The sequence below is a fragment of the Caretta caretta genome, chromosome 2 (genome assembly GCF_965140235.1).
Source record: "Caretta caretta isolate rCarCar2 chromosome 2, rCarCar1.hap1, whole genome shotgun sequence".
NCBI lineage: Eukaryota > Metazoa > Chordata > Testudines > Cheloniidae > Caretta > Caretta caretta.
The window spans coordinates 242055012-242081203 of record NC_134207.1 but is presented as its reverse complement, the minus strand read 5'-3'; positions in this window follow the sequence as shown (position 1 = coordinate 242081203).

The following is a 26192-nucleotide window of genomic DNA, read 5'->3' as shown; positions in this document are numbered from 1 at the left end:
CTGAATGAATTCATTATTATTGATCATCCTGTATATTGTTCACGGTATAATTCTATTATTAGGGATTATATTGAAATAAAGCAGTCTTGGACAATCAGAGTGCAGAGATCACGAATAGATGCTCACAATGATAATCTGATTTTTCAGTAACTATCCAATCTGCATAGCCCTTTACTCTCATTTGTGACTGACCTTAAAACTCTCCATCCATATGCCGACAATTCCATAATGCCACTGTAGCTAATTTGGTTTTCTTCTAGTTCTAAAATACACAAAGTCTCAGAAGTTCAGTATTTAGTTATTTTGCTTGCAATATAACAGTATCTTCTGGGTTTTTTCTGTTAACTCAAAAATAACCATATTCCAGGCTAATTATTACCTTGGGCCTCTGACTTTATTTAGCCCAGGATATGGTTATAACTTAAAAACAGGAAGTATCTTCTTCAAGTTGTCATCTATATAAGTGAGGTGGTAGGGAGTGTTCTGACCGGTCAAAAGATTCCCTTTGTTATAGAAATATGGCCAAAACCATTATGGATTCCTATGGTGAGCTCTTGCCTTACTTTGTTTTTTGGCATTTAGGAGCATATCTAGACCCCAGCCCTCTGCCTGACTCTCAGTGCTGGGGGGATGCACAGAAGGACACAGTGAGAGTAATCCATTTCCCCAGGCCATGGAGTGGCTGCAGATCTGCTCCAGAGAGGCTTCTGTGAAGTAGTTCTGGAGTAGCTTATGGAGGTACTTTATGTGGGCATCCCATCCATGCCCCACCTCTCATACATTGCTGTGGGGGCTCAAACAGAGATGGTGTCGTGCCACTCAAGGAAGGCTCTTCTTGACTACATTGGGAGTTGGATCAGGTCCTTGCTGAGCAGTGCCCCCACAACCAGAACCTCCCTCTCCCACCAGAGTTCCACCAATTTATCTAAAGAAGAACCATCCAAGCCATGGAGAAAGAGGCTGGATTTGACCCTCAAACAATGTAGGTGGTGTGTCCTGCTTTCTATCAGTGACATAGGGAGCTGATAAATTGGAAGACATCTATACTTGCCATAGTGACTTTCCCAGTCTTTCCTGTGAATTCTGTATTTTAAACCTGAGAGGTTCCAGTCCACATGGAGGAAATTTTAGTGGCCAAAATAAACAGTTTCCTATTAAGCAAAACTATTCTCTGGAACTAGAAAACCTACTCAGTTTACCAGGAGGTTCAGTGTGGGGTAATCAGAATGGAAAGTTAAATTAACCAAGAAATTTCTGACTTGATATCTAGCCAACATTTCTTTTCTGTTGGATAATTAGAAGTCAAGAAAATGTGGCTAAATAGCCAAATATTCTACTCCCAGCTATTTAATTTACTAAACATACTTGTACCGTATTTATATTACATAGTGTATTGTATTTTACAGGGGCTTGTAATATTGTCTCTTGGCAGAAGGAAGTTGTTAAACAATTGCCCTTTTACATCTGTCAGCTCAAGGCTATTCAGATTTATTCTAGTGGAAGCTGAACCTTTCAAGTATTTCCTCACATTCATTTTCCTATCCCTCCCACTACAGAGACGGACTCTTTCAAACCATATCCAGGACTCCGGTGAATAGCAGGCTATGGTGGGCAGTTGAGAACTCACAGCATCACACCCCAATATAAACATACAGGTTAGATGGTCTTTCATATGGAAAACCTTGTCAGGAAGAGTTCTCAGACATTTTTCTCACGTCCAAATTCTCAAAGGCAACAAAGTGATGGTGCATTTCTTACTAGGGATAGTTAAACTCATGCATAATTTTGAACTATTTGACCACTGCAGTTTTGAAAATTTGACTAAACCTGAGAATTAATACATTCACTTTCCATTAAAGAGAGATTGTGAGTAAGGAGCAGAGAGAAAGTAGAGAAGAGAAATTCTAATGCTAGTGAAAATGGTGCTGAGAAAGGACAGAATGAAAATATAGACAGATTGTCAAAATAGAGGGAGGGAGTTTCATATATCCTTAGTACTTACTCTAAAAGTTAAATCAATATGTGAATGGCTATTGTGACTTAGGCAGAAAAAGTTTCTGATACCCATCAGATCTGCAAGAGTTCCTGATAATTTGTATTCCACTCAAAAAATCTTGGTAGCATAAAGAAACTCAGACTTCTAAGATGAGAGGGGTTCCTCTATTCTCTCAGCACAATACAGATACTTCAAATTCAAGCAGATGTGCTTCAAATTATTCAGGAGTAAATCTAGAATAACAGTTCTGACTTCAATGGAGTTACTCTGGACTTACACTGTTGTAACCGAGAGTGTCTCCTGATGCAAAGTTATGAAATGTTTAAAATATTTGTTCCAAAATGTAACAAGCCTGATCAATTTTATCCAGAACCCAAGGATAAAGCTAGTCATTAGTCATTTTCTTTAATTATTCAGGAACAAATATTCTGCATGTGTTTTCCCTTTGTCTGTGTGAGGGAACTTGCACAATCTGGAAAGTTATGGGAAGGAGGAACTGCAGGCATACTGTAAAGCTGTGGGCAAGGAGAGAGAGTCAGGGTGGCTACCAGAGGACCAAAGAGAGAGAGAGAGAGAAATGCAGTTATTATTGGAAGTCAGGGTGTGGATGGGAAGGGAAGGGGTACTGGAACCAATCAGAACCCAGAAAAGGTTTAATCAGGTGATGGATGATGGTTCAGGCCAGTTCTCATTTTCCTGAACTGTTTTTTCTGTCCCCAGTTTTAAATGCACCAGGTCAAATTCATCCCTGGTTTGATTTGAATCCCAAATTCATCACTGCTGTTATTGCAATGGGTACACATCAGGGATAAATCTGTCACAGTGAAACCAGCTGCATTTTACAGTAGACCACAACTCGATAATTATTTGCATAAGCTGAGTAAAATTCTGCTCTCAAATCCACAGTGGATCTCAGCTATGATATTTTGGTTTCTCAACATGCACAGAACTCCCACTGGTGTCAGTGGGAGATTTTTTAATGTATTTTCAAAATGAATTGCTCTGATGGCAGAAATCGGTGGGAGTCCTGTGCACACATGGCTTGATCCTGCATGGTGCTGACCACCTTTAACTCCTTAAGTCTTTGGGAGTAGAAGGCATTCAGCTCTTTCCTGGGGTTGGTTGGCACCTTGCAGGATTGAGCCCATACAGACTATAGGCATTGAGATTTGACTACGTAAAACTGAGAGCAGAAGTTTCCCCTTCATTTTTATTACTTATTTACCAAGCAGATTCCAACAGCTCGAGAGCATTTATGGCCTAATGCAGCAATCCTCAGCATATGGCTCTTTGGCTCTAACGGAGCGAGAGTTTTATCCAAGGCAAAGAGAGCAGAGCACAAATTATGCACACAAGGCAGTGCAAAGAACTGAGAAAATGGCTAGGAGCCACCAGAAATTATTCAGGATTCCTCCAAAGTGGGCGGCAGTCTCTCCAAGCTGCTAGGCATATAGTCAGTGAGGACAAACATTGCATATCCCCTCCCAGCACACATAGAGTGTCAAACGAGCACTGAGAGCCACCAAATAATTGTGACATGATGTCTTGCCATTTCATTACAATGTTTACAACATGCACTTTTAGGCTGATCTGAGATGATTTGTTAGATTGGAAGTTCTTTGAGGCAGAGACTGTGTCTTTGTATGGCATGCATAGAACCAAGCACCATGGGGCCTTCATGCAAGATTGCAATATAATTATTGAATAATAATTAATAATATGGCTGCACTACTACAAGCAGGCACAGTGTGGAATGCCAGAAGGAAAACAGAGATGGAACATCAACATACTGTTCCTATGTAGTGGCTCTTCACAAGCTATTTACTAACAAAGTGGTTCTATAATTTTGTCAGGCTGAAGATGGTTGGTTTCAGTAACTGTGAATTCTCATGTATGAAGATAACTTAATTTTGTTTTAAAACCAACAAGAAAATTCAGTCTAAGCGCCATCAAGGTTGTGATATGAACTAGCAAAATCCAGAAAAATCAAAGCTTAGAGCCCTTATACCCATTCTCTATCCTTTAATTCTTTCTTTGTCAGACACTGTGAGTTAGGGAGAAAGGCGTATCCTGAGCTTTAAGCTTCTTTGGAAAAATTCAGCTCTCACTTATGTTTATGCCTCTCTTTTGACTCTAATGCAGTTCCAGTGGTACGAGCCAAGGCAGAAGGTAACCCCGTAAGGTATTGCTATTGCTGTTATCTAAATATGTTTTCGCAGTGGATATGCTAGGTCTTCGGGGGACTGGCCTTCCTAAACTTGTTTACAGCCTGGCATTGGGCAGGTCAGAACTTGCTTCCATTAAGCATGAATGCATTCACACTTAGGTGGAAATCTTTGACTGTTGACTTCAGAAGGTTGAATATAAAGATAATTCATTACATGATATTCATTTGTCTTTTGTCTCTGCAAAATTTGCTGTCAAGCCCTATTTAGAAAGGTGCCTCCACTGACTCTGAGACAAAGTTACTTTGAATTAATGAACTATGACCATTAAGGGAAACCTAATAGCCTTTAGACCACAAACCCAAATCTACTTGAAGTCCTAGTATTTTATATTTAGTTTATGGCCACAGTAAGGGTGCTCTTTGTATTTCTTTCTGTTTGCATACCTTTGTAACCAGCTATTTAACCAATCCAATAATCTTTTTAACTACCATCCCTCATAAACCAGCAACTCTAAACAATGTCAGCTGCAAGATTAGATCAGTCTTTGCTAAGGTCACGTTAATATCCCTGTGTTCACACCTCATTCCCTTGGGAAGTTCCATCTGCATAGCTAGAGCCATTAGTTCTGCCCAAGATTTCAGTTTTGAATATGGACAGATGAGCTGGGAGGGAGAGGTTTCTGAATGATTATTCGCAACCTTTAGATAAAATCTTTTTTCTCTTGTGCACACAATGTTATCTCTCACTTATAATTTCAAAATGCAAATTCAATTTTAGTGTAAGACAAAGACAAGTTACATGTGACTTGTAAGATGACTGGGTAACATAATTTCCCTAAGCATGATTCATCATTTCTCCTCCATTTGTGCTTTCAGGTACCTGGATGTTATTCCTAGATCTTTTTCTTTTCTTGGAGCAGGAAAAAATAGGATTAATGCTTCTGAGTCGGGGGTGGGGGGAAGGGGAAGCATGGATCAGCATTCAAGTAGCACTCCCCATCAGTACCTGGCCGGGGCAGAGAAGCTAATGGTCCAACCAGCAGGGCAAATTCGGTGATGAATCCTGGTCATGTTCCACCTGAGGCAGGTTGCACATATGCTAAGAAGAAGAAGTCAGAAAGGGAAGAATCAGTTCCCCAATCTCCCAAGATTTTCTCCATCTCTTTTAGTAAATCTTCATTAATGGGCTGTTTTCTGGTACCTGCTTCTCTTTACCACGGCTTAATTTGTTTAATTTTCCTCTTTATTTTATTACATGGGCTATTCCATGACAGGCCAAATTTCAGAGAAGGGCATAAGGGATGCGCACACAGATATTGCACTTTTGTTGTATAGCTGGGTGATTTGGATGCATAAATGCCTAGTTACACTGTTAGCTTTTTGCAGGCAAAGTAGGTGCATTTGAATTTGTGGAGGATCCCATTGTGCCCTGGTTTGAAAGCTTAACTGTTAAGGCTTGATTTTGAACCCAACCTTGCTTTTTGCACCTGCAACCTGGCAGGAGTAATTGAAATAATTTACAATTCTAGCTACTATATCTGGTAAATTGCAAACAGAAGAAGGAAGAGTAGGTTTTAAAAATCTGTTCCTTAATGCTTTTGATCTATTGAGCAGTTTGCCATATAAAAGCGCTTGCAATAGGGAACTTTAAGCAAGGAGCTGGAAGTGCTACCCTTCCATACCATTACAAACACCATTTTCTAAGTGTATATATCATGACCATAAATAATCTAAGTGAAAAAACATCAGCATCTCTGCCTCCAATGTCAAAACAAATTTCTCTGGATGTTTTTTTAGACGTTAAAAATCATACAAATTACAGATAGAAAAGATGTATATTGGGTTATTTTATTCATCCCCTTTGTCAATACAGAACTGTTCCCTTCCATCCAGCATTGTACTATTTTTGAGTTGCATGTTCTAGTTCTAAATAATAATTCACAGGGTACAGATGATTAGCTGTACAACAGAGCGCCTTCAGCTCCTATATAAGGATGTTTGCTAGAGTGATGGGAAGAGAAGATAGAGGAGACGTGATTATATCTCTGGCTTTTGAAATGTTCTTATTCTACAGAGAGAGCAGGAGTGAGTGTGTGTGTGTTTAACCATACAGAACACATTCATTCGAAATACATTCCTTCTGTCTGGCATTGTATAGAATACATGTTCCAGGTATGCCAGGTTACTAAATCCTCAAATCCATTCACTCAGGCCTGGAACAGTTGTTGATTTCCATTTCAAAATTTATTAGCTTGTGTTTTTTTAGCTATGAGCAAAGCTCAAAACAAATACATTTTATTAGAGCAGGCGAGTTCAGGAACCGATGTGAGATCTCTTAGTATGTAAAGGTGTGGATCCAATGGGACAGTAGTGTTCAGGATGAGTTCTATTCCCTTGCAAGACGTAATGGTTCCCATAGCATGTGAGGTCTGGACCCAGGTCAGTTGTACAAGTGTAGAAAAGTAAAGTATTTTTCTAGGTTGGGGTATTGTTTGCATTTGTCCTGTTTTAATGCAGTTCACAAAATGTGTCAAATCATGATGTATTTATATTTGTTTACTGGGTGGATCCCACTGTATTCCGTAATATTAAGCTCTCCTAACCAGGTCCATAAATCATACAGAACATCTGCCATTCTCAAGTAGGGGAAGGGTCTTAAAACAGTGCCTTCCAAGAGTCCCTGCTATATCTCATTCATGACAAGTGGATCCTGATCTCAGAACAAAACAGACCTCCCACATCCTCTTCCCCTGGGCAGCAATCAGCTGACCTCATCTCCCCACCCCCAACCTCAGCCCCACAATCAATTATCCTCATCAATCCTTCCCTGGAAGAAAACTGGGCAAACAGGTGGGTTATTATCCTAATAGTTTTGGGCAATTTGGAAAGAAAATTGAAATGCGGTAAGATATTTAACATTAGGAGACAGCTGCTGCGATTATACAGTAACTAATTTTCATAAGGATTGTTGCTGCTTTCATAAGTATGCTCTTAAAATGATCAACAGTTCCTTTCTTATATAAATACATATCACAAATGGAAGGGGTGTCATTACAATATACTGGATACATCAGTCCAGTTTGTAATAACTCTTCACACCCATAATTGGTCCAACTGTATGAAAAAAATAGGTAAATGGTACGCATGGATTCAAACCATTGGCTAGATAAGGATTTGCATGGTTGGAATGATTGCAGCCCAGAGGGTTAAATAATATTATGTTGGAGGGTGTGGGTAGCTGCCAGCAAGTGTGTCTTTGATCTATGGGCAATCATGGACCTTGCTGAAGCCGATGAGTATGCTAGCCGCCTTCCATTCTGGTTAAATAAGAAATGCAGTTACGCTCCTTTATGAAATAAAATGGCTGAAGCAATATAAGCCAGTGCCCAAAGCACAGGCCATATGGATGGCCTGAGCAAGAACAAACTCAGGGAGAATATGAGGGGTTTCCCTGGAAGTTGGTTGCAAACACAGGGGCTGAGTTTTTGACTGGATTCCAGCTATGGGTATCAGAAGCAGAAAGTGAACTGGAAGCAGCCAGAAAACCATGTGAAGCCATGTGAATTGATGGTAGTGAGGACCTGGGAGGAAGCAGAGAGAGAGCTTCTTTTGAGCACAGGGTGGCTTGAAGCAGGTTTGGAATTCTAAAAAAGGAAACTTCCCCTTGTTTGTTCTCACTGTGTTCAGGGAAACAGGACTCTGTGTATGTGCTTTATAAATGAATAGGATTGCACCAAAGGAATATCTGACTATCATCAATCTCTCCTCCTAATGAAAACAATCCCGGCAAGTCCCTGGATATTTGGGTCAAGGGGAAACAATAATATAAGAAATGGGAAAAATGGGTAATTAGATTCATTTTTGTAAGCAAAAATTATTTCCACATCTTTGAAACCTCCTCTCATCTCCATCTCTATCTAGGCTCTGATCTTACATGTGACTCAGTGTGGCTGGACCTCTACTGAAATCTGTGGGGCTGCATGACATGCATGTGACAAGGGCAAGATCGAAGCCCTAAATACTATATGCAGTAGTGCTGTATAAATATATAGATTTGTTGTTACATAGCAAGCATTGTGTCTCAGATTCTCGAGGATGAATACAAAACAACAGGTGTCAGACATTGCAAGTCCTCACTGGAAGATCATTCCTCACCATAAAGGAGCAGGTTTATTGAATACATCCTACCTAGCGGGATACACTGGAGTTACGTAAATATTCACATTGTCCTGGCCCAGTCTCTACTATGTCTTGTGTGAAATCTGAAATGAGGCTTTTCTAATCTGGTTGTTCTAAAATCCTGGGGTGAAATCCTGATACATTGAGGTCAATGCCAAAACTTCCCCTGATTTCAATGGGGCCAAGATTTCACCTCTGGTCTGGAATGCAGAGGTGATTTTTCCAAGGTATTACACTAAGTATTTTAAGCCTGGTCTTACTTATGTATTCCAAAAATTCTACAGATTCTGGCATTATTTTATTGGTAGCATTTTGCTATTATCCTTCAAATTCTGCCAATCGACCACATGTGATTCCAAAAAGTACATCAAAATGTCATGCCTAATGTTAATGAAGTCTGCACAGTACACTCTGGCTGAGAAAGATATTGCTATTATTAAAAACTGAATGTGCTGGGATATTGTTACCATGAAACATGCTATCTTTGTGCTTTATTTGGATTGACAATCTCTAGTGGAAATACGCCACACAAATTGAAATTTGCCAGATGGTTGCATGGTTAAATTTTATCCATCCACTCAAGTTTGCTTAAAGGCTTTCTATTGCATTATTGTTAGTTATGCAGTTGGCAATATGAAGTAAGACCTCTAGTGCTGAACCCTGCTTCACATAATAACACCAAGCTCTTATCTGTAGATCTCAAAGCACTTTACTCACAAGGTATCACTAGCCCATTTTACCAATGAGGAAACAAAGGGATGAAGTGACTTGCCCGGGATCACCCTGAGCTGGGAATAGAACCCAAGTGTTGGAGGTCCCAGTCCTGTGCTCTATCTATTGGGCCACACACCTTCAGCCAATTACTGAGGATTAGGTATTTTTATAGCAAGCTCTTTGTAATTCTTCCTTTTTTCTTAAGGTTAAGGATTGTTGCTTGGTTAAAATATCTATAAAACGTTAAAGCTGTTGGAACACTGTTTTTGTTTTATGTCACCCAATTTACAGTTGGGAAGTGGTGAAATTTGTTGTCTAAATTAAAAGCACATGGTGTGCTGGGGTATTGGAAATAGAGCTGCCACCTTTACAAGTTGGAAGTCTGATGCTATTTGTGTGTGTTAATAATAAAACTGACTAATGAAGCTATTTTAGCTATAATAGATTCCTATATTTGGTGCCCTGAGAGTCTTCATGTCAACTTTTCAAAGAGTGAATAAGGTTGATATATAGCAGCCAAAGTTTCATCCAGAAACCAGGCACATTTTCAGGTATTGGTTTTGCAAGAAACAGGCAAGCCATCATTAAAACATAGATTCAAAATGTTGCTTAAAGAAAACCTACCACATGATAACACTCTCTCCATTGTTTTTTTCCTTTTTTCACTTCTGTTTCTTTATTTTTCATCTTGTATAAACCTTTGATGAAACTTCCCTTCAGTCACTTTTATGGTCCGTAATGACCTTAGACTAATTTGTCTAGAATTTATTTTATTTCAATGTTTCATTTAAACTAGTCTCTCTTAAACTGCCCTCTTGCCACTTGGCCTTTCTTCCCTCTTCTTATTTTTACTTTCACACTTTTCTTCTCTCATTATTCTCTCTTTGCCCCAATCTCTCTCTCTCTCTTCCTCCCTCCCGCCCTCCCCCCGCACCCCCAGGATGGGGAAAGGCTGCAGGCCAGACTCCAGATGTGGTAAAAAGAGTGTATCAGAGGATGAGCAGGTTACAGAGTAAATTTGAGGGTGTCACTCTCCAAAGACTTAGTTCTTTCTTCCTTGGTTACAGCACAGGGTAGCTTTTGGAGGATTAGGAAAGAGAATATATGTCCCAATAAGGCAAGAGAGACTAAAGCACATGCAAAACTGTAAGCATGTGGTTAGACCTGCTAATGTTAATAGGATTACTTGTGTACTTGGGTAGATTGCTGAATCAAGGGCATAAAGAGGATGAAGCGGCAAGGCAAAAAATATGGTACAATGACCGTGTACTCCTAAGGGATGGTTGGTGCTTCTCTTCTGTTTTCTGCTCACCAGGCATATCAGAGAAAGAAAGAAATTCTACCTGAATAGTTATGGAGGAAAAGCTAACCCCAACCACCCAGAGCCACCCAGATTTCTGACAGTGACTTTGTTCTGCATGAGATAGTAGGGGAGAGATGAGTTGCACAGGAGTCCTCTCAGCTTTCTACAGGAAAACTCAGTTTGACCAAGGGCATTCTGTGCAGGAAAATTCCAGAATGCCTCCCCACAATCCATCAGTAATGGTCACATCAGGATTCTCCCCCCCATGGGATTGCACATGCCTTTTGCCTAAAATCTGTCCCCAGCTCTGTTAGCCAGTTCAAACTGACAGCTCTAACATCCCAGGGTTAGCTTAACATTAATAAACGCCTCTCACTGCACCATTATCCTTGCTCTTTAACTTTTAAACTGCTTTCAAAAGCATGGTGTTTACTAACAATAATGTATCTAGGTACTAGTAGCCTCCTGAATGCAAATATGCAGAGCTATGCACATCCCTAATTCCTAGTACTCAGAATGAGGGAGAAGGAGAATGGGAGGGCAGAGCTAAGTGTAATGAGATGGAAGAGCTTACAGAAATTTAATTTTCTGCAAAATAATTCTCCACCCTGATAGAAACTTTCCTTTGTTGAACAAATATTCTGACAAGAAGCATTTGATATACACTAATAATTGCCTGTTCCTGCAGAGCCTCAACAAGCAGCTGTAAAAGTCAACCCATTTGTTGAGCAGTGATTGCTTTGGTTTTACTTCACCACAGTATAGTATTCTCATTTTATTATTAACATAGTTATGGCCACTATGGTTATTCTCACTACTGGTTCTGCTTTAGGGGCACTGTCATGATAAAAATCTTATGCTCTTAAAAAAATCCACTTCATAAGACTTAAACCTTTTTTATAGACCTCGCATGTGTCTCTATATAATGGTTTTCCTTTTGCTGGGCCTTCACTTCCATTGAATATCTCAGATCTGTATCTCCAGGACACCTCTGACCTTCTAAAATGAAATACCACAACCTTAGCAACTCAGATTAGAAAAGATAGGTCATGCTAGAACCACAGTACTGTATCGTCGGTCTTCAGGTTAAATACTATTGAAGCTCTTCTTACCCTATCTTCATTGTTATGCATTTATGCTGTTGTGTGTAACACAATGGGGACCCGGTCTGTGACGGTTTCTGACTGAATCAGAAAATTCCTCCTGGATGCACCCAGGGAGCATGGCTATGGATCTTAAACCCTGCAGGGTTCAATGGAGCAGCCGCACTTCAACCCTCCACTTGGTAGCTAGCTGACAACTGCTTACCTGAGACACATGCGACATGTGTCCTCCGGCATGAGGCTCGGCTCCGTAGTCCAACTGGCGGAGTCCTAGAGTGGCTGATTGGCCCGCTGGCCCTACTTAAGCCAGCAGTGGAACCAGGAAGCTGTCTGAACAACTGGACTCCACTCTGCTCTGGACTATGACCTCCTGCTCCTACTCCTGCTCCCCGACTTGATATCCTGGCATCCCAACCCAGCTTGACTCCTGGCATCTGACTTATGGTTCCTGATCTTCAGTTTGCCTTCTGCCTCTGATATCCTGGTATCCTGACCCAACCTGACTCTGGTTCCTGCCTTGCAGTTCTGTTCCAGTTTGTCTACTGCTTCTGACCTCCCAGTGTTGTGACCCAGCCAACTCTTGACTCCTGTCTTGTGACTGTGGATTCTGGCTCCAACTACTAGGTCTGGCCGCCCACGACTTGGCTATGACAGCTTGTTTGGACCACAATAACCCTGTGTGACTGAGCCCAGTGTGAGAAGGATGGACCCAGCTGCACCACCAGCAGCATCAGACTTGCCCGAATGTGTCCTCCCCCTCCATGTGGATAATCAAGCAATGCAGGCCCGAGTTGTGCAACTGATCTTGGACCATCAGGGGCTTCAGTAGATAGTGAGACAGCTCAGGGACAAGAATACTGTGCTGCAAACACAGCCTGCAGCACCCTGCCCCTAACAGGGGCCTCTGATACCCTGGCCCAAACAGTTTGATTGGAACTGCCAGTGGTTTTGGGATTTCATGAACCAATGCTGCCTTCTGTTTCTGATGTGTCCCTAAATCTACTCCTCTGACCAGTCTAAGGTGAACTTGGTAATCAGCCTGCTGGCAGACTGCTGGAAGACTGCTGGAAGGCCATAGACCAGTGCTATCTAACTGGAATGCTCATCAGCAGCTCACATCCGAAGAAACAGAATGGCACTGTCAGCACCACTATTACTTCTGCTGTGGTGAACCTGGCCATACCATCTTGGCCTGCACAGTACGAACACCAAGGAGCTAAGGGAAACAAGGCAGTCCAGGCAGAATGGAGGGAACCAGCCTGGGCCTTGAAAGAAGAGAACTTCCCTATAAACTGGTCCTCACTGAGACACAACCTAACCCCCTTAGGGGCTTATCGTTTGCAGGTACCTATCTAGCTGCACATCCTAGGAAACCTCTGATGGATTTCCCTCCAATAGGCTCTCATCAATTTGGGAGAAGTGGACAATTTTATGGATGCAGCTACAACTTGGGCCCTTCACAGTCCTCTGCTAAGCAAGGTCATGCCTGACATGACTGAAGCTATTGATGGCTCCCCACTGTCTTCAGGTCCAGTTGTGGAGGAGACTATCCCCCTGGAGGCTGTTATTCAGGGACAGAGAAATAATGCAATTCAATGTGATCTATTCCTTGCATTTTCCCCGATCCTTGCCATCTCCCGCTTAATTCTTCATGATCCCCTCATTTACTAGTGAGAACAGAAGGTCAGTTTCCTATTAGCATTTTGCCCACAGCATGGCCAGGGACCAATGAATGTTGCACTGAGATCCAAGAAGGCTTAAGTAGGTGTAACTGCCTGCACTGAAACACCTGCTGAAGGAACAATGGAATTTCCCAAGTACCACAACTACACTGATTCTTTGAGGAGAAAAATGAAGAAAACCTCTCACATTGGGACTGTGACTGCCCCACAGAACTTCAGCTGGGGGCAAAGATACTGTTTGACATATACACAATGTCAGAGCCTGAACTTCTTGTGTTGCAAGAATATCTCCAAGAGAACCTGGCCTGGAGGGTTCGTCCACACGTTAACTTCACCAGCTGATGCCCCAATTCTATTTTGTAAAAAGGACAGCAGCCTCTGTCTTTATGTCAATTACCAGGCCCTAAATCAATTAACTCAGAAATGTTACCCACTATCCCGATCCCTGATTTGTTGGATTGCATGTGGTCCACCCACATATTCACTTAACTGGATCTTATAATCTTGTGTGTATCCAAGAGTGGGAGGAATGGAAGACTGCCTTTCTGACCTGTTACGACCACTTTGAATATTTGCTTATGCCATTTGGTAATGCCCAAGGGACATTCCAGCACTTCATTAATGATGTACTACAAACCTGCTGGACCAGTTTGGTGGTAGTATACTTAGATGATAAACTGATCTTCTGAGAGAATCTGGACCAACACACCACTGACATCTGCACAGTTCTGGAAATACTATGACAACATGGTCTCTGTCCTAAACTTGAGAAGTGCACATTTCATCAGATCTCAGCTGAGTACCTGGGTTTCATCCTGTCCCCAGAAGCTATCAAGATGGATCCACACAAGGTCCAGGCTGTCTGTGACTGGGCACCCCCTGCAGTGTGTGTGACCTACGACATTTTTTAGGCTTCACAAACTTTTACCAGAGGTTCATTTTGAACTTTTCAAATTAAGCTAAGCCCCTCACTGCTCTACTCCAGAAAATCACCGTTGGTTACCCAAGGTCCAGCACACATTTGAGCAGTTGAAACATTTCTTCACCACCACTGCAATACTGACTTACCCATACATAGCTCAAGCTTTCTTTATGGAAGCTGATGTCTCTAGTCTGGCGATCAGGGTAGTCCTCTTCCAAGGGCATGGACCTAAGCAAATACTACAACCCATTGCCTACAGTTCAAGGAAATATACTCCTTGCTGAGTGAAACTATGAGATCTTGGCAATTAAGGCCATCTGCATAGAGTGGTGACCCTACCTGGAAGGGGCCTGTCATAATAAGAACCTGGAGCACCTGCTCAAGGCCAAAGCTCTAAACCAAAGACAGCTCCAGTGGGCTCTTCTCCCAGTTCAACTTTACCTTCATCTACCATCCTGGAACCAGAAATGGCAAGGCTCATGCCTTGCCCAAAGATATGGGTCCTACCCCCAAAGCTGCAGTCTGGAACCCGTCCACATTCTCAAGTTTCCGCAATGCAACTAGCCTCCAGGACCTGTCAGGCTCATCTGCTCTGCCTCTGGAATACCACCCAATGAGTTGGCCATTATCAACCAAAACCCCCTGACACCTATGAGGGGATCATGTTCATAAGGGATATCTGTGTTCCCACAGGACCTGAGAGAGTGGTGGTTCTTCAACTGTGCCACAACTCCACCCTGTCAAGATACTTAGTGTGATATAAAACCCAAAGATTAACATCCCATTTCTTCTGGTGGCTCTGAATGTGCATCCCACAATAGATCCTTTGTAGCTTACTGCCTAGCATGTGCCCACACCAAGATACCATGCAAGAAAACCTGTGATCTCCTCCAACCTGTGGACACCCCACCTTAGCTGTGGGAGGCCATTTCCTTGGATTTTGTGTCAGAACTAAAAGAATGCAATGGTGTCATGACCACCCTGACATGAAACCATCTCTTTTCTAAGATGGCTTACTTCATGCCCTGCATGGGTTTACCCTCTGCAGGGGAAATCTAGTCTGTCTTCATGACCTCCTGGATTATGTTACCTCTGATTGGGGAACACAGTTTACTGCCTGCTTCTGGAATAATGACCTACATTTATTATTAGTGAACCTATCCTCTGTCTACCATCCTCAGACGAATGGCCAAATGGAAAGAATCAACCAGATCCTAGAACAATACTTACAATGCTACATCAACCATCAACAAGTCTACACTGCTACCCTATGCCAAGTTCTCGTACAATAATGCAGACGGTGCATCTATAGGTCACAGCCCCTTCTTTATCAACTAGGAGTACTACCCCAATTTCATGCACAACTACCCACATCCTTCCCCAATCCATCAGCCTCAGACCTATCCATAGTCACACACTACCCCAATTCAGGAAGTTAGATCTGAGAGTAGTGTCTATGCTTCCCAATAGATGTCATGTGTGTAGTGCAAAAAGGAGAGAAGTCACCCTACACTGTCTATCCTCATTATCACTTATCCAAGGCAGACCACAAAAGAGCTCTAAAGTATTATAAAGAATCAGTTTTGTTAGGTAGGACTGTGTGATATGCTCACTCCACCCCTTGGCTCACACAAATATTGCATGAAACTCTCTCATACATCCTAGGTATGGTACTGGGGGTGGGGTTGGGGGATGGTTGCATAATCCTCATTCAAAGAAGTGAGCTCTAAAATAGTTCCACACTGCACTGTATTGTCCTGAGTGATTAAAGTGGATATTTGTATCATCTCCAGGACGGTCTGTAACAAGCCATATTGAATGACGTGTCCCAAATTAAGAACATCTTTACTTTCATTCTAATGGCATTCCACGAGGCTACCTTCAGTGTCCTCATACTGTCTGAATACACAGGAGATGTTCTAATAGCAGATCTGTCCATTCTGTAGGCTATGTAAAAGGGACATCAGATTAGTTGCACCAGAAAGAGCTGAGTTGTTGTTACTTAAGTGGTTTGTTCCTGACAGTATTGAAGGTATCTAATGATTTATAGCACTAGGGTAATTTTGACCTGTTCAGTTTAGAAAGGCTTTAAAGTTTTTCAGGCGGATCATTGTTAAATTTCTTTAGACTGACTGAAATGTAAAATAGCTTCAAGAGAAATTCACACTATAAACCATATTTCTGGCCTTAAATGAGCCTCCAATTTTGGGGATGCAATTTGCAAGCTCAAATAGTTTCAGACATATTATTGTGCCTGCAAAAGTATAGGTTATTCTCTAAAATCTGGTGCTACAGCTGTTTGAACTACAAGTTTAAAACCAATTTAATTCAGCATATGCAAATTATTATTTATAAATTATATTAATGCAGCACCTAGTCATCTCAGTCAAGGATCAGGGCCCCATGTGCTAAGCACTGTACAGACAAATAACAAAGACAGTCCTTGCCTCTGAGAGCGCATAATATCCATGTCGGACAAAGTGTGTAATTAACATTTGGAATGGTTAATAAAAGTTTATTACAATGAACTGGATAATATACTGTCCCACTGAAAATATTAGATGATGTGAGGCTAAAAACTCAGAGCTAATGAGGAAATTCACTCATCGTCTCCTGCCAGGGCATGCTCTTTGAAAATAACTTATAGAATTCCTCCAATGTGTCCAATGATTTTAAGCTATACTGCTTTGTTATTAATTTTTCTGAAATGCATGGCTTCCTATTGACCATAACAGCCAACTAGATTTGATCAGATCCAAACTATGTGATTCGAGTGACATTTCCAGAACACTAGTATTATAATATAATCACAATTTTTTTATTTTTAACTGAAAATTGGCCTGCTAGCTGAAAACAGAAACCAGACATTTTAATCTGGAAAGATAATGCAACCAGGTGAATAAAGAAACAGTGCTAAGACTTCAGCATTTTATCCTTATATTTACTGTGTTCCAACATCCAAGTTATGATTCTGAAAACAAAAAATATAGGTATGTGAATGTTAAAATGCAGGGAAACTTATTAGGTGTTGTGATACAGAACAGGGTAATTATGCAGAAACATTTCAGGCATTTAAATGTCAGGACTAGGAGATGCTAAATGTAGTTAATAGTCAATAACAGTTATGTTTTTTAAGCAAAAAATAAATATATGAGAGGCAAAAGAAAAACAATTAGTTATCATGATAATAGTAATAATGCTTAGCATTTAGACAATGTGTTATATCTCAAAGCACTGTAAAAATATTAACTAATTGATACAAGTTGCTCATACTCTGTTAGGCTGGTTCAGAGCAGCAGTAAGGAAGCCAACACAGTGCTACTGTTTTGTAGCTAGAAGAATGTTGCAATATCAATAGAAGAAAGTAGAATTATTACCATATATGAGACACTATCAGGCCCCCTCTAGAGTGCTGCAATAACTTTGCCTTAAAAAGGATATAATTGCTTTGCTGGGGTTGTACTGCACAGAAACCAAAATGATATCAAGCTTCAGTAATTAAATTATGAAGCAAGATTGAGACAAATGGATTTTTTTTTTTTAGTAGAACACAAGAGACTTCTTGGTTTGGTGATCTAGTTGCTACTCTTTTTTAAAAATGATTATGATAACTGATTAAAATGAGCCAGACAGTTCATTGACATTTGCCAAGAGCACACAAACTTATGACTTGCAGTGAAATAAGGTGCTTTGCCCAAAATTAGTGTAAGAAAGGAGGATCATTGAAAGGAGTTCAGGAGACTGCAAGAGACAGGAAGTATGAGAAATGAATAGCAAAACTGAAATGGGAAAGGTATGAAGGAGACAGAGGTCCTTTTCTGTTGCCATCATTCATTTCCCTGAGAGGTTAATGAACAAAGAAAGGAGAAGCTCAGTTGGTGACAAGAAACCACAACATCCCATGCTGTACAACGACACCAAGAATATGATCATGAGAGTGAGTGGGCAGTGACAGGAAATCTTTCACAAGTGAATCTAATGGGTATTCAATGTGACTGCTGCTGAACTCCCGTAACACCATTAGATTGTCTGCTTGGAGGATGCATGCAGCAAGAAAATCAGAGGAATCATTATGACTAAGCAATAGTCTCTCCACAGTTAAGCATGCAACCAGGGCTCCATTTTAAATCCTACGTTCTTTGCCCTTAAAACTTTGCTTAGGAAAAAAACCCAATGGTCAGATTCTCTGTCCCCAGTCCATTTTCTTTGTGCTGTTCAGGTAGAGCAAAGCAAGCAGAATCTGAAGTCCCCTGATCAGGATACCTGGATTGTTGTAGAGCCCATAGCAGGCACAGAACTGACAGACGGGGCATGTCTGCTGCAGGGATGGGGAGTGGTATGTACCAGCTATTCCCAAATGGCCTGTGGTCCATAGGAAAACATACACACCTGGTGGAACTTAGAGTAGCCTTCAGGCTGCTCTCATTTGGGCCAGGCTGGGGCAGAGAATCAGGAAGCTATAGCTGGCTCCCTAACATAACCTCTGCCCTGCTCAAATAAGTGCTAATGAAATCTGTTCTACACTTTCATGTATATGCCACATGCAGAATATTTACATGTTGCAACTCTCAAACTGTTTTTCCCCTTAGACTTGGATCTTACCTACCAGTTCCCTGCGTTTGCTAAACTTTGCCTTCTTGATTAAATCCATTATCTTTATTCTGCTGTTTTCCTTCCTAACATTCCTTAGAATCATGAACTCTATCATTTCATGATCACTTTCACCTAAGCTGCCTTCCACTTTCAAATTCTCAACCAATTCCTCCCTATTTGTCCAAATCAAATCTAGAACAGCCTCTCCCCTAGTTGCTTTCTCCGCCTTCTGAAATAAAAAATTGTCTCCCATGCATTCCACTGAACCTCCTGCACTGAGCAACAAAACAGAAAATCTGACTATTTGGACTAGCCTGTGCAGCGCGTTGGTAAGGGAATATTCTCTGCCCTCCTCCGTGCTTACTATCCAGATCACCTGGTGGCTCCCTTCTGAGCCACGTGCCTGCCTTATGGCAGAGAAGCAGAAACGCAGATGAAAACTGTGCCTGAGGGGTGCTGCTCCACTGAGAGTATTTGGACAGGGACTTTTGTTCTTCAGGGACCAGCCTTCTGCTTCTCTGACTCAGCAGGAGCTTGTCAAGGGTTCAGAGTCAGTCAACCACTGGAACTGGGCCTGAGCCTTCCCCCACACCAGATATGGTGCAGGCTCAGCAGGTGGTGGCAGCAGTATGTTATGACCAGGGCTTGGGTGGTCTGACCTAGTGGTCAGAGCAGGAGTTAGGGGGCCAGGCTGGGTCAGATACCAGGAGGTCAGAGCCTGAGACACATCACAGGGCAAACTGAGAGTCAGGTGTCAGAATGCAGAAAGGGTTAGGTTACCTAAGAGATCAGAGTCAGACAGTAGGAGCAGGTAATGCAAGCGAAGCAGGCCAATGCAGGGGGGAATCCAGTTGCATGGACAACCTCCTGTTCCTGTGCTTGGTTTAAATAGAAGCTGGAAACTAGTCAGGACACCCAACATTCCATCAATCAGATCCCAGAACTAAAGTCTTCTGTCAGAGTTCAGCTTCTATTCTGACAACTGTTAGCTGGTCACTGGGTGACCGGTTGGAACTTCTTTCCTCCGAAGGGCCCTGTTGACTAGTGTTCAAGATCTGTGGTCCCTGACATCACCCCTCTTCCCAGGGGTCACCCTCAGGTTGATGTGAAACCTGGGTTTTGGCATAATTGCTATGGAACATTTGTACAAGTACAGGAGTATGTATGTTTTTCACAGGCTCCCAGGGGCGCTCCTCAGGACCACCCCACTCCCAGTCAATAAGATACCAGAGCCTCCCACTTTTATGTTTAGAGTCTAGTATCTTGTGAACCATGTATTCCTCATGGTCCTGTGCCTTCAGACATCCACAACCTCTACCTCCTTCACACAAGCCATCCTGATATGGACTGATTCCCTGAATGATTCAGTGCCTTTGAAGATCAGAAAATCTTTCCATTTGGGAGTCACTTTGAAAAAAATTGCATTAGCAGCAGCTTTCATAGCAGAAACTTTCCTTGACAGCCTCAGATGTGCTGCAAAGGCAATGGGATGCAACCTTGTCTCATACCATCATTTATGGGTAAGGCCATGGAAGCCTGATGCTCATGTCTAACAGGCTCTGGTAAATGCTAAGTGCCCGGGTAGTAGGCCCTTCGGTGAACCAATTGACAGATCCATAGCAGAATATTTTGATAACTTAAAGAGGACCTTCCGAACCTCCAAGAGCTTCAAAAGGCAATTCAGGCCCTATTACAGATCATGTCACTCCTTTCAGTCATACTTGGCTACATTTCCACAGCCAGGTACAGATGGAATGAGTCCAGAGGCACAAGAGGCAGAGTAATCCACTCTGGAAAGCCCCAGTCCTTTTTTCAGCAAGTATGACTTGTGGCCAGTCAGTCCTACGTGACACCCAGATAGGGGGCAGACTGCAAAAATTTATGAACAGTTAGTTGGATTAACACTATGCAAAATACATTGGTATTGGACATAGCTGGCTTTATAAGCCATGTTTGATTATAGGTTGCTGGGTTATTAGAGCTAAAGAACTCCCTGACTTCTCCCAACCATATGAAACACAGGGCATGAATGTGGCCATGGATCATCATCTCCAGATTGTTGCAATACAGAGTGCCCAAGGGACAAGAGAATTTAGGCCCTTACTTTATCTTATTCTGAGTCCCAAAGAGCTCTAGAGACAACAAAGCAGTACTTGACCTCAAGTTTTTGAAAAAACCTAGGTTCAGGATGGAGACCATGAAATCCATTTTGGCAGCCATTCCTAAAGGGGATTTTCTATTTGTTGATGGATCTAAAAGATGCTTATCTGCACATCTTCATATGTCCTGCACTCAAGAAGTACTTGAAGTTCCTCCAAAATGAATAGCACTTCCAATTTACTTCTTTACCCTTTGGTCTTGCAACTGCCCCAAAGTGCTAGTTACGATCATAGACTTTCTCAGACTGGAGGGGGATTCCTGGACAATCTTCTGATCAGTGCCCCCTCCCTGGAAAGAGCATAAGAGGCAGTTGACTTCACAGCCCAAGTTATAGAATAGCATGGGTCTGTTATCACCTACACTAAGCCAAATGGTTCCTACACAGTCCATGTTACATTTGGGAGTTATCATAGATACCAGGCTACACAAAGTTTTTCTATCAACAAGATGTGCGAGATGATAGATCCTATCCACCACATCAGCAATCACCCAGCTTCATTTATAAATGCTCTGAGGTCATTGCTCAATATGATGGTATCCTGCATCTGTATCCTGCTATCAGGAAGATTTCACATGCATCAATTCCTGCAGCTCCTGATTTCTCTGAGGGCGCATCAGACCTGTCCTAGGGCTCTGACTATGGTGTTAGTTACCTCTAGTTACCTCCAAGTCTCCCATTCTATTCTCCATCCCTTCTGCCAATTTATCTGGGTGTTTAATTCCCTTTTATATGAAGAGCTCAAATGGGCAGAAAGTTGTTTTCTGCCCATGAACGTAGGATGTTGGATTCTCATAACAAGGCTGCTGATCTGGTGCCTCCTTGCATGTTGACATAATCTACTGTAGCTGTATTGCCAGACATCACTAGAACACCTCTGTTGTTCAACTCTGTGGTTAGTGCCATTAAGTTTCAGCCATATAATACCGTCTCCAAGTTCCTTGACCATTCATGACCCTTGTATGGATTTGTTCCCGGAATGATATTCTCTCCCCATTCTTTATGACATTGGTGGTCACTACAATTCCCTCTGGCTCTGACATCTTGCGTCCCTATGAATATCTGCTGACTTCCAGCCACCAGACTAGACATTTCAATACTGCTTTGGGCAGTGAGACTAGAGTAGATAGAGTGAAAATAAATGTCTATGCAATATATCCAGGTTTGCAATAACCCAGCAGCACAGCTGGGACTAGGACTCAGAAGTTGTGATTTCCAGTTCCTTCCAGACCCACTTGTTCCTTTCACTTAAGTGAGCTTCACTATACTCTAATGTTTGCATAATCCAGGATTAAACTGAAAGAGCTTTACAATGTGTTTGCCCTCCAGATCTGAACATTTATTTTTTACCATAGCTAATAAATAGTTAATACTCACTTTTGATTAAAAGAAACCTTTACTAAGAAAAAACAAACCAATTGTAAAACTCATAAATTCCTTAAATATCACAGAGATTTTTAAAAAATAAATATATATAAATAAAACATTAGTGCACTCAGCAGAAAATAGTATCATTTTGATTTGAATCTGAAAATACATTTGTCAACACTTTAAAGGAAAATATAAGCAGTTCTGCCAGGTAATTAATGGAATTTTTACAATGTAAAGATGATATTACTTCAAAAGCACTCTTACTAATTTATCTTATCCTTTTAATTTATCAGTTTAGGTTTATTATTATATTCCTAGTTATAAGAAGCAATCAGTAGTTTTTCTAACTAATATGTGCCTCTATATGGGATCGTCAATCTCTGCTTAGACCCCCAATCTTGCAAACACCTTATGCGTGTGGAGAACGTGACAAGCTTATGGGAGGACTCTTGTGCCTGTGAGAAATCCCACTGACTTCATGGAGGATCACACAAGCATGGAGGTCTACCCATGAAGAGAGGAACCATAGTTTTCTGACCTCCCTGTCTGTTTTGTCTGTGGCATTTGTGAGGCATATATTTCCTAGGTCCCATTGAAAGGCAATAGAACGTAGGCTCCTAAGTGCCTAATTCACTTTTGAAAATAAGACTTAGGCACTCTTGAAAAATATACCCCTAGTATCTAAAAATGGACATTACAGTGTTATTATTAAGGATGTGCTGCAAAGCAAAAATGGAAGCCACTTCCTAGAGACCAAAATTCTTGGTGAGGTGCAGTAATTTGTCTTAAATCTCATCTACACCAATTTCACCCATATTACAACAGTTTTAAAGTGTTTAAAACTTGGTTCAATTTGTAGTGTAGATGAGACCAGTCATTGTCTGGTTAACCAGTTAATGTACATAAAATAAATGTTGGTGCAAATTTTTTTTTCTTTCTTTTCTGTAACAATTATGAGCACCCATCCACATCTCTGAATGCCTTAACTTCAGGGTCAGGCCATTAACTCAAAGTTATACGGGCAATGTTTTATTATTAAGTATAATTGTCATCAATTTTCATTATTGTGCAAGTGCTCAAGGATCTGTATGAGAGCTTGTAACTCTTGCAAATCAAAAGAAAGTAATCAAGTAATTAACATTTGGGCAAATATCTACTTAAGAATGCATTAATTAGTTACCCAAGCAATGCACAAATAATTATCATAGCTTTGACTTATAAACTATTAAATAACAATGTGCCTATTTTAATTCCATTTTAAAATAGTGTAATGTTGCCAGCTCTCTCTCACAATTAAAATGTCTTGGAGTATTTGGAGTTTTTTGTTAAAACCCAGCTTTGGAATCCTGTGACTCTGCTTTCATTTTTAAAAAATAGTAAAATTCTAACCTTTATGGTTGAAAAAAACGTGAAAATCTGAAGCAAGTGCACCTATTTTGTCTCAAAAATAAGCAAATAAAAAGAACCCAAAATGTATTATCATTGCCTTAAAAATGAGATTAAAAAAAATCTCATGATTTTGGGGGACTGACTCTGATTTTTGAATACTTGGGATTGACAATACTGTGCCAATTTAAATTTCTACCAGCAGGTATAAAGGGAAGTGAATGGGTAGAGGCTAATTAATTGGGTTAGAAGCCACTATCTGGAGTAGCCATTCAGTTCTGAAGATATATATTGTAACCAGGATAGAAATGAGAGGCTTCTTCTGAATCACAATGTCAAAGAACTTACAAAAATGTCTGCATTTTAGTCTGCTATGAACAGACTACAGTTAATGCAACTTGTGTTAAGTTTTGAGTTTTTCATTTCATCCGCTCTATGGACATGTGGAGATATACATTTTTTCTTTAAAGAAAAACATCAGCCAGAGTCTAGATTGTGACTTTTTTTTATTTTCACTTTCTACATTTTTGAGATGCTTTTCAGACTAGCTTTTTATTTAATCTTTTTCACTAGAAAACACATTTTAACATCTGGGAGTAATTTGTAACAATGTAATCAACTTTGTGCTTTATTCGGGGTATCGTCTGTTATTGTTTAATCCATAACTGACTGTGTAATTTACCAATTTAACCCTGACCAACCTGTGAAATTTGTCATTTTGGGCTGTGATTTATAGAAAGCATGATATATTTTCACTAATTCTGTCCTGAATACAATGCTGTTTCTGTCTGTAACAGGATGTTCTAATTCATTTCCCATTGCTGCTCAACAGTTTTATAGATGAGAACAAAAGAGTTTTCCTAAATAGAGAGGAATCTTCCTAGAGTGAAGAAAATATTTTTTTACGGGAAAACATTACTAATAATAGTTGGCCAAAGGCTGTGGTCCTTATTTATTTTTTAACTCCGGCCTGAATCAAAAGTAACTCAGTTTGCCTGTGCTGGAGTAAAAATGAGTGAGGACCTCAGAGGTTTACCAAATGATATTAATAATATCAAGCATTATAAAAGAAAGTAAGCAAGAATAGCAATTTGCATATTTCAATACACTCAGGGTCTGACCTTGTAATTCATTGGTTTTAATAGATGTTGAGAGCATTCAGCAATTTGCAATTTCATTGTGCTTCTCTATAAACAGAGTTTACTACATCCAATTCACTGTGTGCTGAATCCAGGGCCTGTTGAAATCAGTAACAATCCTATCATATAAGTGCTTTTATTTTTAATCCCCCTCCTTCTGATTTTAGGGAAGTAAGAGGTATGACGAGTGGCCGGGAAGAAGGCCAGAAAGCAAAAGGTGGAAGTATAAATGGCAGTGTACGTCTTTTAAACAAGGTCTAGGGAAGGTCAAGCTGTAAAGAGGTGAGAAAAAAAATAAAAGGGCACATGCAGTGGATACAGCCATTAAATCAGAGGTGCACTCAAACTGGGGAATAAATCAAACAATAGAGGCTCGACAGAGGGAAAGGTTGCAAGCCCTAAAAATGCTAGGAAAGGGAATATGTCATTGGAAACAAGACAAATCAGAATTTGCATGCATACAGTGCAAGATTCATCTATTGGACGCAATCTATGGGGGAGTGGATAGCAGAAGAGTAAGTATCTGCTGGGCATACCCCTTACTTTTACCTCTGCAGATATAGAATTGAGAATCTAAATGTAGTTTGTGACTTGATTCAGAATGACTAGTTCTTACTGTTTAAATATTCAGTCTTTTCACCATGGAGGAGAATATCAGCACTGACATAGTACTGATAATAATACCAAATGTTCTTGCCCAATGGGCAAGAAAGTTCCTCAGGCATAAATCATCCTATAGTTAAATAGAAATTGAGTCTCCATTCCTGTCACACTAATACCCCAGACACTCAGGCACGTGATTTCATCTATTTTGACCTACAACTTTTAAAAGATAACTTTCTCCACATTTTTGAGGTGATTTCTTTCAGTTGCTGGTAGTCACAGGGATGGAAGACTAATGGTTTTGCTGTCTTCAGATAAGTAGTCCAGTTACACTGTAGCCAGGCAAATTACTGTCCCCATAATTCCATCTATCATACTTCTTGTAAAAACAAACACATGGACTTCCAAACGCTCTTAAAATTAGATAAACAACTGTTCTTTGGCAACATGACAGATAGTGCCTGTGAGTAGCCCATAACAGATAGGAAGGACAAGGATTAGGGAAGATTTGTAAACCATAAATTGTAGAAATCCACTTGGAGTCTCTGAGGCAGACTCATCCATTGACTTTGGATGAGTTATGCCACGGATGAATCTGTCCTTCTGTCTAACCTTCTGCAGTCCTTTTAACTGTGTCAGTCATTTGTATGTTATAAAAGGGCTACAACAAATCTAAACTAGTTTGTTTTTTCCCTCCTCTTTGTACTCTGATGTGCTGTATTTCCTGTGGCTCAGCTTTGGTATATAACAGATATCAGATGGAATTCATTTGAAGCAGGTGAAAATATTGCACAGTTGTAATTTGCCTCTTGGCTATTCCATGAACAGGCCTAAACCAAAAGCTGCTTTTAAAAAAATCTGATCTTTCCTGACCCT